Genomic DNA, 16723 nt, shown 5'->3' on the forward strand with positions numbered 1-16723 from the left:
TATTGTTTGAAGCCTTGGACCTACAATATTTTAAGAGTCATGCTGCATTCTGCTGATTTTTTAATGAATTGTATACAAATAAATCTTCAAGCTTTTTACACTAACAGCGTCTAAGAGTTAGGACACTCCGTTACGCACTCTCCGTCCAGTGGTTAATATTGGTTAATTATTTATGTTAAAAAATCATAAGTAACGCATTCGTAATTTTTTGAACACAATCGTAAACAACTCCCAGTTGCCTGTATTAGAGAAACAAATATATTTTCATTTCAGGTTTTTTTCTTATTATTGTATTTTTATAATGTTTACTTACCCCTGACCGGTTGTGGGTTCGATACCCACTTCCATTTGTTCGCTCTGGTTTCGAGACAAAGCGCGGCGATGAGTTCCGCTATTGCGTTACAGTCAAACAGTTTTATATTGTCTATGGGGCTAACAATAATATAATCTTATTATTATAATTAAGAAAGAATCGACATTTTACAACGACGATGTAAACAAAAGGTTTCGTGAGTTCGTCACGAGACGAGGTCGAGATGCAAAAACTAGAACTTACGGATTGTGCAAAACACGAGGCCGCTACCGGTTGGTTGGCTGGCTACAAAGTATGGAATCTCTTGCAGGATAACTCAATGTACATGACATTGATAATGGCCTCCCGAGCTGGTGGCCGCTGGGCGCCGAGCAGACATGTAAGGTACGAGTGTAATGATTTTATATAAATAGTTTTACTATTCACGATAATTTGTTATACAAAAATGTAAATCAACCTCAAGTTCAAGAAAAAGATATATTTGAAAATTTATACATAGAACTAGCACAAGTTGTCAATTTAAAAAGGACGCTTGATGTGATGAAAATTTTGATACGCACTTTCAGACTTGGAGCTGAAGAAGAAAGAGGTCCTCTAGAATAATATAATCCTATATTTTATAAAACAAAGTCGCTTTTCGTGTCTGTCTGTTGTTTTTAACTCTTCTTCTTCTAAAACACCCAACGGATTTTGATGCGGTTTTCACCATTAGGTCGAGTATTTTTCATACAAGGTTTATATATAGTTTATTATTTGTACGTTCCTATGTAAATTAACATAAATACGATAAATGTGTATAAAGTCCTACCCGTTGAGACACTTTCGCGCATGCGCTGCTTTAATGGCAAGTACTACATTAAAAAATGTACTGGAGTATTGTTCCTCTTAATGAGATCTATAAAAAAGTCCGCGACGGCATATTTGTATCTTTTAAGAATAACGTGTAGTGATCATTTTTCTGTCTAAAAATAATAATTTCAATATATTTTTTATTGTGAGTCATATTTTTCCATAATGGTATTAATCCTTATCCTTTAAAATACTCTATTAAATTTCTACGTTAAACGAAGATAAAATTAGCTTGTATATAATAATTTAAGATTGTACAAGCCTAATGGTATGGCCCTGGAAGAAATATAAGTTTGCCAAAACGCTGACTCTGTTGAGTTCTCGGCTCAACACGCAACGCAACGCAAAAAAAAAGAAAAAAGTAAGAGTCGGAGCAGCAACGTGAAACTAAACAGTAAAATAACAATAAAAAAAATGAACAGCTGCCAAATCCGGCACAGGTAAGTACCTATAGCAACAACACAACCAGCTCACAGCCACAGAGTGACGTCACGCGCGAGAGGCAAGCACTAACCTTGCCTCTCGCCCGTGACGTCACGACCAGACGGTGACGTCACCGGCTTTATGGCCCGAGGGATAGGCAGAAGTAGGCCGTATAATAGTTAAAAAAAAACATTTTGTAGCACTGTCTTCTCTTCTGGTCTCCGGTTATTATTTTTGCTTGAAAATTAATCGATTAAAATAATTAAAATTAACTGGTGTTTCATTTGCATCAATTAATGCACTCATTCCGTATTTTGCTACTTCGACGAAGTGTTTGACACTCCAGTCCAAAATACCAGTCGTGATACATGATAAACAGGCGACTTTTATCTTTGTTGTGCGATATATATGTAACTGCGTTAATTAATTCGTTAATTAAAAGAACTAGATCTGAGGTGTGGTAGATAGAAACAGGTGCGAGACGAGGTCGGTCGCGACGCGTGAGTCACCTCAGATGCACGGGAGTATCTGTGATTTCATTTGTTACCTATTAGGTAAATTCCATTCTGTCTAGTTTTTGTCAAAATAGAAATTTTGCGTGTTAAGTGGCGGAAGCTGTAGTATTTTATATTTAACATATTCAGTGTAATTTTTTTAATTTAAATTTATGGACTAATTTGAAACCATTAAGATTTTACCTCGTCTAAGAAGCGCCACGACAACGTTGTAATTAACTTTAGTAAAATCAATATTTTTTCTAAGGCTTTTCTTCAAAGTTGTTTCTTCAATAGTTTTAACTCATAACAATTTTCGTTTGTTGTGGGAGGAGGGAAGGAGGAGGTGTGCCGGTGTGGTGATGGGGATCAGCGTTATAGCTGATGCCGCAACACACGTCGACGTTGTCAGCTGCCCGAGACAGCCTGTCCCACATTGACTGCTGACACGCACACATGGCATGGCACACAATAGCATACAAACCATATCTAATCTGTACACTAATTCCAATTAAGTTTTATTTATTTTATACTTATTTGTTAACTGCTAACTGCTAGAGAGGTTGCACCGGTTTCAACATCCATTCATCCACCGCAGTGTAGGTCATTACGCAATGTATGTCTTATTATGTGTTCATTTAAACTAAACAAGGTTCGTTTTACACGCAAATGTCCATTAGTCAAGCGCAACAAGCGACAGGGCAGTGACCCCGATGAGGCCCCTCGTTAATTACCTAGCTCTTACTTTGCCTGGAGCTAGACTGAAGGTGACTATATAGCTTTGGTTGTGGGCCATTATCGTGATTAGTACACTTACTACACTTGTATTGCAAATTACAATATTCAAACTTATTTCTTTTGCCTTTTTGGATTGAGCAGTATGATGGTCCACTTGTGGAGGACGAGCTTGAGGAGCTTGTCGCAAGGGCTTCTGCTGTCACAATTGGAGCACGACTTGCGTACATTTTGTAGTGGGGGCTGTGCTTCGCTCGGCGTATTGGGCTGCCTCTGGGAGTCTTACTCTTGCAATTCACTGGCGTTACTTCTGCAATTGGGCTAAGAGAAAAATTAAGACATCATGAGCATTTGCGATAATGTGTAGTCCTCTCTATATATTTCGGATTACTTGATAGGAGAAGCATCATTAGTAAGTAAAGTTCCACTAAAACAGTTTATCACCCTGCAAAAATCTCCAAATAAAATTAGATTTAATAATAACATTATTCGAGAAAAATGTAAAAGTTATTTTTTTAAACAAAATAAATAATAAAATTATTGTTTTAAAACAACACGCCATTTGTAAAGTATAACATAAGCACGCACAGTTCTTTAGTTATGGGTTTGAAATATTTTACCCTATATGCTGTTTCAGGAAAAGGAGCGCTGCCTCTTCCAGCTAGCTTGTATATAGAATATTGAGGCCAGTGGTGGCGCAGGAGCACCAGGTGTGACTGTTAACGCGACTGATTGTGGATTCGATTCCCACTAGAGGAAATAAAATATTTATGTCGATGTATATTTCCGTTTCTTCGCTCTGTAGAAGAAGTAAAGCGCGGCGTTGAGTTCCGGCACTCAATACGCAATGCCTCCAGAATTCGGCGGAAAGTAGAGAATGGAGTGTCTTGACACTAGGTTCCCTCTACCTACCCTGCTGTGTGCGGGATACAGGGTGAAGCTGATATTTGCCCGTAAGCCACGCCGTGGCACCGCGCCCATGTCGACCTGGCTCCGGCAGTACGATACGAATTATTGCTTTTGTACACGCGAAATTCACCGCATACATTGGTATTGGCCGCAGGTATTTTTCTATGAAATACGTTCATGAAGCATGCGACGCGCTTCATAAGAACTTGACACATTGATTACAGCACCTGCTGACCTGCTGACCTGCTGACCTTCGGACGACTGCAGGTTATTTTATTTTTTTACAATTATTGTAGGCACTCGATGAGGGAAAAATTGGATTGTTGTTTTCATTTAATTTTTTGCTGCTTAATTTTTGTTACATTTTGAATATAATAATACTAAATGTATAAATACTTTGGGGATTAAGCTTTGCTTTTTTAAAGGTACTATAAATTTAATTTGTTTATTCTGAATATTATTTTTAAGTCGAAATAGTCATAGGTTTGATTATAAATTGAGTCAGCGTCCACCAGCCGACAAGTACATAGTCTAAAGAGCAGCTCAATTCAAACTCTGAGGTAGTGACAGACCATCAGTAAGTACGATCTTCTCATTTGTGTAATATTAACTGCATCCTGCACATAGCAGGCCTGTAAGGTGCTCCGTTTCCATTAAGAGACTTCTGTTTCCCATTTTCTGCCGAATTCTGAATTCTGCCGATTCAATGTTGATTGGCGGAACTCAACGCCACGCCTTGCCACGTTACCAGAGCGAGGACAATGGCGATTGGGCATCTAACCCACAACCTGTCACGCCTGTGTCTTACAGCTGCACACTTTGTACCTAGTCAGTTTATAGCTATGGAGAAAAAAAACGATTGAATAATAAAATTGAAATAATTATGAGAGTAAAAAAGATTTTTGCGATTACTATGTAAGTACCGAGTACCAATTCTACTAATGTTACATATGAAAAACATTATAATGTAAATGGATTGTACAGTAGGGACAGGTTACAGGACTCTGCAATAAAATTACCAAAACTAGAGCGATGTAAGTTTTCAATCTACTAGTGATTTATTAAATGTTGTCCACGTCCCTAATATTATTTTGTTCGTCCCACTGGGACGGGTACTCCACTGAGTAGGTTTATGGATCCTTGTAAATTCCCTAAATTGGATTCGAGTTAACGAGTATCGTTTAGAAAGGATAAACCGCAACTAAATACATTGTTGACATCCAACCTAAACAGAAGCATCTCTTTGTTAATTACTAACCATACAAAATTGTACCTACTTAAAAGAGCAATAGGTGTTATAATCGCTAGACATGTAATCGTATACAAATGTACACTCAAGGTCAAGGTCAGTGGTCTTCATCATTTTTCTTGTTTTTGGTAGCGTTGCCAAACTATCGATTGTTTCGCAATCGATAGTTTTAATCTAAAAAAGGCTATGCGATCGATAGGACAATCGATAATATCGAAACTATCGATAGTTTAGAAGAATACAATACTATCGGCGAAGTGCAGTACTATCGATACTATCGATAGTATCGTATCTCCTAATCAGAAAAGCATCAATCTGGGCCGAGGCACTGGTTACTAAGGATCCGAAGGTGAAAGCCTCAAAAAGAGAGTATAACCGGGCCTCTAGGTCCTTTAAGCGGCAAATTGCCAAAGCAAGGTCCGAGCATATCGCCAAAATCGGCGAGAAGCTTGAGAGCTACCCGTCCGGAGCTCACCAGTTTTGGGCACTCTCAAAGGCGGCACTCGGCAACTTCAGCCAGCCTTCGCTTCCGCCTTTACGCAAGGGGAATGACATCTTGGTCCATATTATCTCTTTGCCTCGAACTCGACTTTGGATGACCAACGCCAACAAGGATCAACGCCACCGACCATACCGCGGTGCCAGAGCTCAATGCCTGAGGTTAAGTTTAGCCAAAAAGCTGTAAGGCGAGCTCTGTCCTCTTTGGACATCCATAAATCGAGCGGGCCAGATGGCATCTCCCCCTTAGTACTTCGCTCTTGTGCTCCTGAGCTGACACCGGTGCTAACGCGTTTGTTTCGGCACACTTACTCAGTCGGCGTAGTCCCAGATTCATGGAAGAGCGCTCTTATCCACCCGATCCCGAAGAAGGGCGATGGCTCCGATCCATCTAACTACAGGCCTATTGCCATCACCTCCCTACTCTCAAAAGTCATAGAGAGCATCATCAATAGCCAGCTCTTGGTTTATCTAGAGGATCACCGATTGATTAATGACCGTCAATATGGCTTCCGCCATGGTCGCCGGTGATCTTCTGGTTTACCTTACCCACCGTTGGGCTGCGGCTATTGAAAGCAAAGGAGAGGGCCTGGCAGTTAGTTTGGACATGGCGAAGGCCTTTGATCGAGTGTGGCATGGGGCGCTCCTTGCTAAACTTCCATCCTATGGGCTTCCCGAGAACTTATGCAGGTGGATCGCCAGCTTTCTCACTGGGAGCAGCATCAAGGTCGCTGTCGACGGTTTTTGCTCCAAACATATGCCCGTGAACGCTGGCGTTCCCCAAGGCTGCGTGCTGTCCCCCACGCTGTTTCTTCTGCATATCAATGACATGCTGGAGGATTCTAGCATTCATTGCTATGCAGATGACAGCACGGTGGACGCTGTTTACTCCGGCCGCGCAAGTCTTTCTCGGGAAAACGCTGAACAGTGCCGAAATAAACTTGTGTCTTCTGTTGAGGCATCCCTCAAGAAAGTCTCTTTATGGGGTGAAAAGAACCTGGTCCAATTTAACCCCCTGAAGACACAGGTTTGCGCGTTAACCACAAAAAAAACCCCATTTATCGTATCGCCAGTCTTTCAGAACACTCCCCATTCAGCCGCGCCAAGTATCAGCATATTGGGCCTTAATGTTTCGAGTGACTGCCAGTATCGCGATCATCTGGAAAGCAAGGCCAAGTTGGCCTCGAAGAAACTGGGGGTCACCAATAGAGCGAGACGGTACTTCACGCCAAAACACCGATTGGCTCTATATAGGGCCCAGGTTCGGCCACACATGGAGTACTGTTCTCATCTCTGGGCTGGTGCACCCCAGTATCAGCTTGACCCATTTGTTTGCATACAACATAGAGCTGTCCGAATCATTAAGGACCCAGTAAGCTGTGAAAGGCTTGACACTTTGGCTCTGCGTAGAGACGTCTCCTCGCTGTGCGTTCTCTATCGCATTTATCATGGTGAGTGTTCTAAAGAACTGTTTGACCTGTTACCTGCTGCCGAATTTTCTAACCGCACAGCACGTCACAAACTTAAATATCATCCACACCATCTGGATGCGTGGCACTCCACTACTGTGCGTTTTCGTAGGAATTTCCTTCCACGCCCCACCGAACTGTGGAATAGCCTACCCGCGGCAGTGTTTCCAGGTCGGTACGATATGGGCACCTTCAAAAAGCGCGTCTATCTCCACCTCAAAGGCCGGCAACGCACCTGTAGCTCCTCTGGTGCTGCACGGGGTCGTGGGCGGCGGTGATCATCATCAGGTGACCCGAACGCTCGTTTGCCTTGTCCTTTTTCCATAAAAAAAAAAAAAAAAAATGGTGCCGGTACGCTGAGTGAGTTGCATCGCGGGTGCGGGAATCATTAGAAGACAGTCGCAAATGTACTATTTACATTTACAAGATTTTCATCATAAAGGAATTTGGTTCACGTTCTCAAAGCAACATTGTTTTAGAATTGTTCATCGTTCGTCGAGTAGGCGCAGCTAGTGCAGTTTAGTGTAGGCGGTGGCCCTTAGTGGAAGGAAACTCGTGTGAAGTATTGTTATTGAGTGATACATATCACTTATTGCAATTACGTAGAATCTCTTTTCGAATAACTTAGAAACATATAGACGATATGTGTTTTGTTTTTAAAAGTTAATCGCTTCCGATTTCTAAGTCCAAGCACTGACCACTGAGCTATACATTCTCAGTGAGCAGGGTCGAAATTCTTACATACATTTATTACAACGTATTTATGATGTTCGCATCTCGCGGGTTCAAATCTTGCTACGGTCAAGTTTTTATGTGTTTTCTAAAAAAAATATATTTCTTTTCAAGTATGGAATAACCCTTTTGTAAAATGTCAAAAAAACTTCTACTATAAATTTGTCTAGATAACTTGGCAGGAAGTGAGGAACGGAGTGTTCTAACGCTACGTTCCCTATACTATAGTGTATATCTTCAACTACTTGTGTATTATAGCAGACTAGCGGCCCCTCCCTGAAAATTATTCATTAAATAAACAGAATTGACTGACAGTCAAATGTGTTGATGTCAATGAATAATTTAATTTACTCGTTTAGAAACAGCCTTAAATGTTAAATTATTAATTTGGGTAAGGATTTATAATATTTTTTCTAAAATAACTGTAATGACTACAAAAAATACCCAAATCATATAGAAATATCCAATATCGAAATCGAATTCAAAATAATTAATCAAATATCGAATCGAAGGTAATTGAGAACCTCCTCCTTATTTTGAAAGTCGGTTTAAAATACAGATTAATTACAAACAAATACAGATTTAGTATAAGTATTAGTATAGATATATTGCTGTATATTTGCAGGCAAACTCATACCTTTAGTTCATTCAAATGAGTATAACTTTTTTTAATGAACCAATTTTGATGAAATAAACTTTAGATGTGCTGAAGCTGGGTTAAACCAAAGAAATTGGTGAACGTTTTACGCGAATCGGTTCAGTACTTTCAGAGATCAGCGTGATCATACATACAGACAGACAGTATAAAGACGTAATAAACATTTATTGCAATTTGTTTCTTAAAAATGACATCGTCGATATGTGTCCGTCTAGTCGCTGGCACTCCTGCAATCGACTACGTAAACTTTGGAAAACTCGTTGACACATGCTGCGAGGAATCGCGGCTGTCTCCTCGCGGATGTTTTCTTTTAATTGGGATATGGTCGTTGGTTTATTAAGGTACATTCGACTCTTCAGATATCCCCACAAGAAAAAATCACAAGGTGTAAAGTCTGGGCTTCTTGGAGGCCATGGAATATCACCTCTGCTAGAAATCAATTTGTTAGGAAACATTTCTTTGACCACCGGTAAAGTCACATTTGACGTATGGCATGTTGCTCCATCTTGTTGCATCCAAGTCCTGCTGGAAATATATCCGGAAACATATCCTTCAAATTTATGTAACTGTGGTGTCAAAAACTCGCAATCGCAATATCTTCACGTATTCCGCTGAGTTTACAGTTACATTATTTCCTTGACGATTTTCCGTTCAAATACGGACCGATTATGCCCTTTGCTGATATGGCAGCCCATACTGTCGTTTTAGGTGATTGAAGGGGCTTTCGGTGTTTAAGGCGAGGGTTTTCCGTGCTCCAATATCGACAACTGTGCTTATTTACGTGTCCATTGATGTGGAAATGGGCCTCGTCCATAAACAGTACACTCTCAAGGCTAGAGAATCGCTCCAACGTAGTGTCAGCCAACGTAAGTTACGTTGAATGTAATGCTTCATCTGTTGCACAATTTGAAGCTTATATAGGTGTAGTTTGAGGACACGATCCAGAGCCACCGAACGCTTACGCGTAGATAAATCTGGATCGTTCCTTACGGAAATTTCAAACTCTTGAATGTTCCCTTCGCTTCTTCTTGAACGTGGCCGCCCTGTTTGCCCTTTTTCGTTGTCGATCCTGTTTGCTTGAATTTCGTGACCCAAGCTTTAATTAAATTAACACTTGGACACTCACACAGCGTAATCCATATTCAACTCACTTGTATCACACAAAAAGCACGCTGCTGTCCCATGAAGCGCTCCATCGTAGAAGAGACGCTCAATTCCCCGCCACCCGCGCGCTTCTCCCTCTAACGGTTTTTGAGAAATCAAATGTTGCTATTTGCCAAAAATGATGGCCCACCTGTATAATACTTACGGACTACTTCATGGCCCCTCATAAGCACCCAGAGCAGTCTGATGATCTTTCCAGACAGAGATATACCGTCATTTTGTGCTACCTCTGAAAGGTCCCCACTTTGGAGTTAGTTAGTGGGTAGGCAGACTGTCTTAACTACATATTACACTAATAGTCCTCAAAATTTCAGCTTTGCTAAAATGACGTAAGTCTGGCGGCTCTGGGATCTTGGACTAGTACTCTTGTGGTAAATCGGTAAGGGATGTCTATGCATCGATGTCAGTAACTAGTTTCAATAAGTAATCTTATAAGTGGCAAGTGGCACTATTACCGAAATCTAAAATTGCTTTCTCTTGCTCTGTCTAACATATTTTACTTCTTAATATACTTGTAAGGGTGCGTGTGTGATAATGAATAAGTCTCTATAGTATATAAGCGTATATTTCACTTCACAATGAATTCGCAGAATTACAATTATATAGAAGGAGAAAGTCAAGAGCACTGTGCACATAAGTTAAGATAGCGGAAGAATAAGCGTAGACAGAAATATAGCATATAGGTTAACACGTGGCAATAGCGTGTTGCAAAGGGTTAAGCGACACAGGCTTCGCGTCAGACGGTGAGGTTGTGACTGGTGGTCTGCTCCGGAGCGAATGTGTCGCTAGGCGCCAGCTGAGGTGAGGGGCGCGAGGGCGGCGGGCACGGCGACTTGCCGGGCGACGCTGCGCTCGCGCATCCGCGTATTATTATTTATATAATTTAATATTTTATGTGTTTTGTGTAGTGTATTTATATATGTATATATAAGTATATATTTAATTTAATTTATAATGTGGGTTGCCCACATCACTCCCCTCCGAGAGGCCGTGTCTACGGGCGATAGAAATCAGTAAATCGCACTTGACGACCAGAACGTGTGGTTTTCTGTACGGGACTTGGAGTAATTTTAGATGCTGTAGTGGTGTCAGCGTAAGTGCTGTCGCTCAATATGTAGGCTGGTTTAAGCCTGTCTACCGATACTGTAACGACTTTACCTTTGACACGGATTTTATAAACTTTTGGCCCTCTCTCTATAACTTCATGCGGGCCCGTGTAAGCAGGCTGAAGTGCGAGTCTTAGAGAGTCTTCACGCAAGAAAACGTGCGAGCAGGTGCCAAGGTCTTTGTAAATGAAGACTTTCTTTACGGCGTGGTTTGATGTGGGTGTAGGCTGCAAGTTGTTCGCAAATGTTCTGATGCGTACTGAAAAATCAGTAAGGTCAGTTGAGCATTTGTTATCTTTGTGGCCAAAAAATTCGCCGGGCAGCCGCAATGGTTCCCCATATACTAGTTCGGCTGACGAAGTTTGAAGATCTTCTTTAAAAGAACTTCGGATGCCGAGCAGAACTAATGGCAGTGCCTCATGCCACCCGCTCCCAGTGTGACACATGATGGCCGATTTAAGTTGTCGATGGAAGCGTTCGACCAGGCCGTTGCACTGGGGGTGGTATGCAGTTGTTCTGCGATGTTTAAAACCCAGAGTCTTTGACAGTTGCTGAAAAGTGGCGCTTTCAAATTGTTTGCCACGGTCGGTTACGACGTCTGTAGGGCAACCGAAGCGAGCGACCCATCCCAGCAAAAATGCTTTGACCACAGATTCCGCAGTTATGTCGGTAAGGGGGACAGCTTCCGCCCATCGCGTGAAGCGATCGACTGCTGTCAAACAGTACCGGTATTCGCGGGAAGGTGGAAGTGGTCCGACGAGGTCTAAATGGACATGTTTAAATCGCTCTGAAGGTAAATCGAGGGTACCTAAAGGAGATCGGACATGTCGGTTTACCTTTGAGCGTTGACAACTTAAACATGCCTTAGACCATGTGCGGCAGTCTTTCCTTACCTGTGGCCAAACATAGCGTTGTGCTATCAATTTAGCGCTTGCGTTAGCTCCAGGATGACTCAATCCGTGCAGACTGTCAAAAACTTTCTTGCGTAAACCTTTGGGTACAAAGGGTCTGGGGGTCGGTGTACTTACGTCGCAGTACAAATAAATACGACTCCCGGGCACAGTCATCTTTTTTAGGCGTAATGCAGACTCCTCAGTGAGGTACTGGGCGAGTTCTGCATCTACTTCCTGTGATTTTGCCATTTCCTCCAAGTCCACTGGTTCAAAAACTTCATCTACACGAGAAAGGGTATCTGCCACGATGTTGTCCTTCCCGGATACGTGGTGTATATCTGTAGAAAATTGAGAAATGTAATCTAAATATCTATACTGACGGGGACTGCAGTTACTTTTTCGTTCTCGAAATGCGAAACAGAGTGGTTTGTGGTCAGTATAGATAGTAAAAGAAGTTGTTTCGAACCAGTGGCGAAAATATTTTATATTTTCGTAAATGGCGAGGAGTTCGCGATCGTATGCTGAATATTTTCTCTGCGCTGCACTTAACTTGCGGGAAAAGAAAGCAAGGGGTTGCCAATGTCCATCATTCAGCTGTTGAACGACTCCACCTATTGCTTCGTCGGAAGCGTCTGTGAAGAGTCCTAATTTGGCCGTTGGATTTGGATGGGCTAACATTGCAGCCTTGCACAAACTCAGTTTGCATTCCTCGAATGCTTTTAATGCACTTCCATCTATGACAATTGGTTGCGAGGCTTTTATTGATCCGGTAAGCAACGAGTTCAAAGGAGATTGAATTTGGGCGGCATGGGGAATAAATCTCCTATAATAATTAATCATCCCTAAAAATCTCCTCAGTTGCTTTGCTGTTTTGGGAAGAGGGAACTCTTTAATAGATTCCACCTTACTTTCCAGAGGCTTCGTCCCATGCTGAGATATATGGTATCCTAAGAATGTAACTTCTGACATACCGAATTTACATTTTGATGTATTTATCAGCATGCCATAGTCTTGCATTCTGGAGAATATTTGGCGGAGGTGCTCTTCGTGCTCCTGCTCCGACCTTGAAAAAATTAAAAAATCGTCTATATATGGGAAACAGAAGTCTAGACCTCTCGTCATTTCATCTACGAACCTCTGGAAAGTTTGACCTGCATTGCGCAACCCGAATGTCATAAATGGAAATTCGTATAACCCAAACGGTGTAGTTATCGCCGTCTTTATAATATCGTCTTCATGTACTGGAATCTGGTTGTAGGCCTTCACAAGATCGATTGTGGAAAAGACTTTACAACCAGATAAGCTATGAGAGAAGTCATGTATGTGACGTATTGGGTACTTATCTGGGAGTGTCCTGGCGTTGAGTAACCTGTAGTCACCGCAAGGACGCCAGCCGTTGTCCTTTTTGATCGCTAAATGTAACGGGGATGCCCATGGCGACTCTGAGGGGCGCGCGGTGCCACTCGCCAACATAGCCTCGAACTCACTTTTTGCTATTCGCAATTTCTCCGGTGCTAGTCGGCGAGGTGCGCAGGAAACGGGCGGGCCGGGTGTGGTACGTATGTGGTGAACCGTGTTATGTTTGGGTATGCCTGGTGTACCTGAAGGTTTTGTAAGATTCTGAAATTCAGAAAGAAGTTTATGATATTTCGAATCTCCAGTCACAACCTTTACACTTGGTATAGAATTATTATTTATTGCTACAAAAGCTACAGTTGACAATTTAGTTGTACCATCTATTATGCGTTTATTACGTACATCTACTAGCAAGTTAAAATAGGATAAAAAATCTACACCAATAATAGCTCTAGTTACATCTGCTACAATAAATTTCCAACAAAAATCTCTACGTAAGCCTAAATTAATATTAAATTGTACGGAACCATATGTGTCGATCGTGGAACCATTTGCCGCACACAATTGGTAGTTGGTCTTCGCACGTCGATCACGCAGTGCAGATCGGGGGAAAACGCATAAGTCACTTCCAGTGTCCACCAAGAATTGAATTTTCGACCTGCAATCTGTCACGAAGAGACGACCGTTTGTAGTTGGAGGGCAATCTGTGGCCGCCATTACAGATTGCCTTGGGCGTGGTTCCGACTTAAAGTCGCAAGGTCGTACGCATTTCTTCGCTTGCCTTCCAAATTTAAAATGGTACCAACATTGCGAAAATTTTCTATAATTCGAATGAGATCGAGAAGATGGTGTTCGCTGTCTCTGCTGGTACGAGTTCTGTTTCGTGTGGGAACGGGAACGGTAACACTCGTCTATTTCCGTTGTGAGGGAGCTGACCTGATTCGTTAGTTCCACAATTTGGCGGGCCATTACTTCCAGGGCCGATTCTTCTCCCGAGCTGGTCATTGCCGCGGTTGGGGGTATTTTAACGCCAACTCGAAATGCCTCCGTCATCACCTGATATTCTTCCGAAGCGGTGCTCATTCTCGTGTTCTTATCGGGGTCACCAGTTGTAAGGGTGCGTGTGTGATAATGAATAAGTCTCTATAGTATATAAGCGTATATTTCACTTCACAATGAATTCGCAGAATTACAATTATATAGAAGGAGAAAGTCAAGAGCACTGTGCACATAAGTTAAGATAGCGGAAGAATAAGCGTAGACAGAAATATAGCATATAGGTTAACACGTGGCAATAGCGTGTTGCAAAGGGTTAAGCGACACAGGCTTCGCGTCAGACGGTGAGGTTGTGACTGGTGGTCTGCTCCGGAGCGAATGTGTCGCTAGGCGCCAGCTGAGGTGAGGGGCGCGAGGGCGGCGGGCACGGCGACTTGCCGGGCGACGCTGCGCTCGCGCATCCGCGTATTATTATTTATATAATTTAATATTTTATGTGTTTTGTGTAGTGTATTTATATATGTATATATAAGTATATATTTAATTTAATTTATAATGTGGGTTGCCCACATACTTCTTTTTAATATACGTTATAACAGTTTTCTAATCGTAGATTAACATGTAGAAAAAAATGACGACTTTCCCCTCTCTACGATATATATGATCTATCATCATCAAATTTGCTGAAAACATAAACATACTCATTCTCTTTAATTCAATTTGTAGCAATTATACAAATAAATAGTGCAATGTTGGTAATATCAACATAACCCGTCGTGGATGAGCGGAACTGCGGAAGCGCCTCTATTAGCGCGAGGGTGCGCCGCTGACCGCGCCGCGCCCGCCCGTCACCTATATATTATATACTATATAAGTTGTTTGTTTTGTTCTGAACTGGATGTACTGATTGATGACCTTGAATTAATTGTTGCAGAATTTTCCCTAATTGATTAAAGCAATCATTTGAATGAGTTTCTTAGATTTTATTTTAGTAAATTAATATTTATTTTTACAGTTCCGCATTTGAAACTAGGGAACGGAAGTGTCCTGATACTGGGTTCTCTGCCTACATTTATATGTTCAATGGCAAATTAATAATAATTGTGACTCACGGTGCAGATGCAGATGCCTTTAATACGAACGCACTGTACCGTATCTTGGGTTTTCACTGAACAATTAAAGGATAAGAAAATTCCTATTCATAATTCATAATTCATTCCTAAATATCATAATTTAAATCGAGGTATACCATGAAGCTATAAAAGTATTAATTCAAAAACGATATTAAAATAAAATATTTCATTAGAAAATAAAAGAATTTTAACATTTGTTCACTAAGTAACTCCGTCGGTATGTCGAACACGCGGATCATAAAAAGAGGACTCTCCTTACAAACTGGAAGTTGAGTTTCTCCGACATCCGCCTCTTACGTCAACTCGTCTCGTCAGTCGTCTGTAAGCAAGCAAGCCTGTACGCGGCTAACGGAATAGGATCGCTCTGACGTTACAGCAAGTGGCGTGTCCAATTTCATTTTATAGATCCTTACTCGTTTAAGAAAAAGTATTTTGACATGAGACTCATGAAAGATATAGTAAATATAATATGTAAAAGGGCACTAAGTAACACCATACGTATTGCTTCATACATTTGTATTTTGTGTGATGCCCCGTTTGGTCCCCTCAACGCCACGCATTGATGGCTGGTGGTTAGGGACCTCTCACTACCCTGTGTGGTGGGGGCTATGCTGGACTGTGAGAGGAACTGGTCTGCTATGGTCTCCTTCTGCGAATCAGTCATCGCACTGAAGGAGATAGCGGCGCGGGTACGGGAGTCCAGCGCGAATGCAGACTCGTTCCGCCGCCGTGGGGCCGCCAGGGGGTAGAAGAAGGCGGTATGCGTATCTTCAAATCTAAGGTAGGGGACCTTAGAGGAGCTACTGTAGGAGGGTCTTGGTGATTCTCTTGCAAGTCATCGAGGCTGCGGGTGCCTTAGAACCCCGGGTATTTTTACATTTGAAATCAATGTAGTGTATTCGCGATCAAATAAACCAATCCAAGGCGTTTCTCTTCGTTTTGTGTACACGTACAGTGTAAGTACAGTGTAGCTACAGTGTACGCGTGTTGAAATACGTGTTTTTGGAGCTCTTGCATGTGATGAAAGATTACAATTATTTTGTTGATAAAAAGCATCTTAGAACGTACAGAAATCGAGCTTATGAAAATAAAAATATTGATATTTTGAAATGTTTTCCCAAAATATTGTCAGTAACTGTGAATCGTAATAGTGTAATGTTTGTTTGAAATTTGAACAGTAAAGCGTAATTAAACGTGAAATAACAATATTTATTACTATTATTGCAAGTTTCGTATATTATTATATTAAATAAATATTAGTAACAGAAAGCCCGTGGCGCCGCTCGCCTGCGTGCGGTTACCATGGTTTTAACTTATATTGACACGATTCGATTCGTTCACCTACCACCAACACCAAGCTGCCACCGGCTTTCCGGGTCGCTTATATCGCGATAGCTTTTTATAAATTACACACAAATAAATTTATCGACAACTTATTTGGAATTTAACAGTCTTAAACGTTTGAAATAAATAAAGTTAAAAAATTGTTATTTACCCCGCGGAGCTACCACTAGGCTAGTAGAACTGATCCTGCTTACGTCAGCCTTGCGGTTATTAAACAAGGTCACTCGGCCCGCCCGCGTCCCGATATACGTCGACCTTCGCTCCTTCTTTACCAGTTACCTTACTGTTTACACGATATTGAGTATAAACAAACATGTAAAGGCTAAAGAAACACTTTAAAAAGCGTAAAATGAGATTTTCTAGGGATCATTTAGACATACTCTACACACTCTCTCTCTCTCT

General features: G+C 41.5%; 1 protein-coding gene across 1 annotated transcript in view; it reads right to left on the reverse strand.

Annotated features, from left to right (window-relative positions):
- Positions 1 to 16723, reverse strand: part of LOC146529764 (phosphatidylcholine:ceramide cholinephosphotransferase 2-like) — a 70232-nt gene that overhangs the window by 49104 nt on the left and 4405 nt on the right. The window lies entirely within an intron of this gene.

This window comes from Heliconius melpomene, chromosome 17 (genome assembly GCF_056956725.1).
Source record: "Heliconius melpomene rosina isolate 202511_hmr_F chromosome 17, ASM5695672v1, whole genome shotgun sequence".
In the NCBI taxonomy this organism is placed as follows: Eukaryota; Metazoa; Arthropoda; class Insecta; order Lepidoptera; family Nymphalidae; genus Heliconius; species Heliconius melpomene.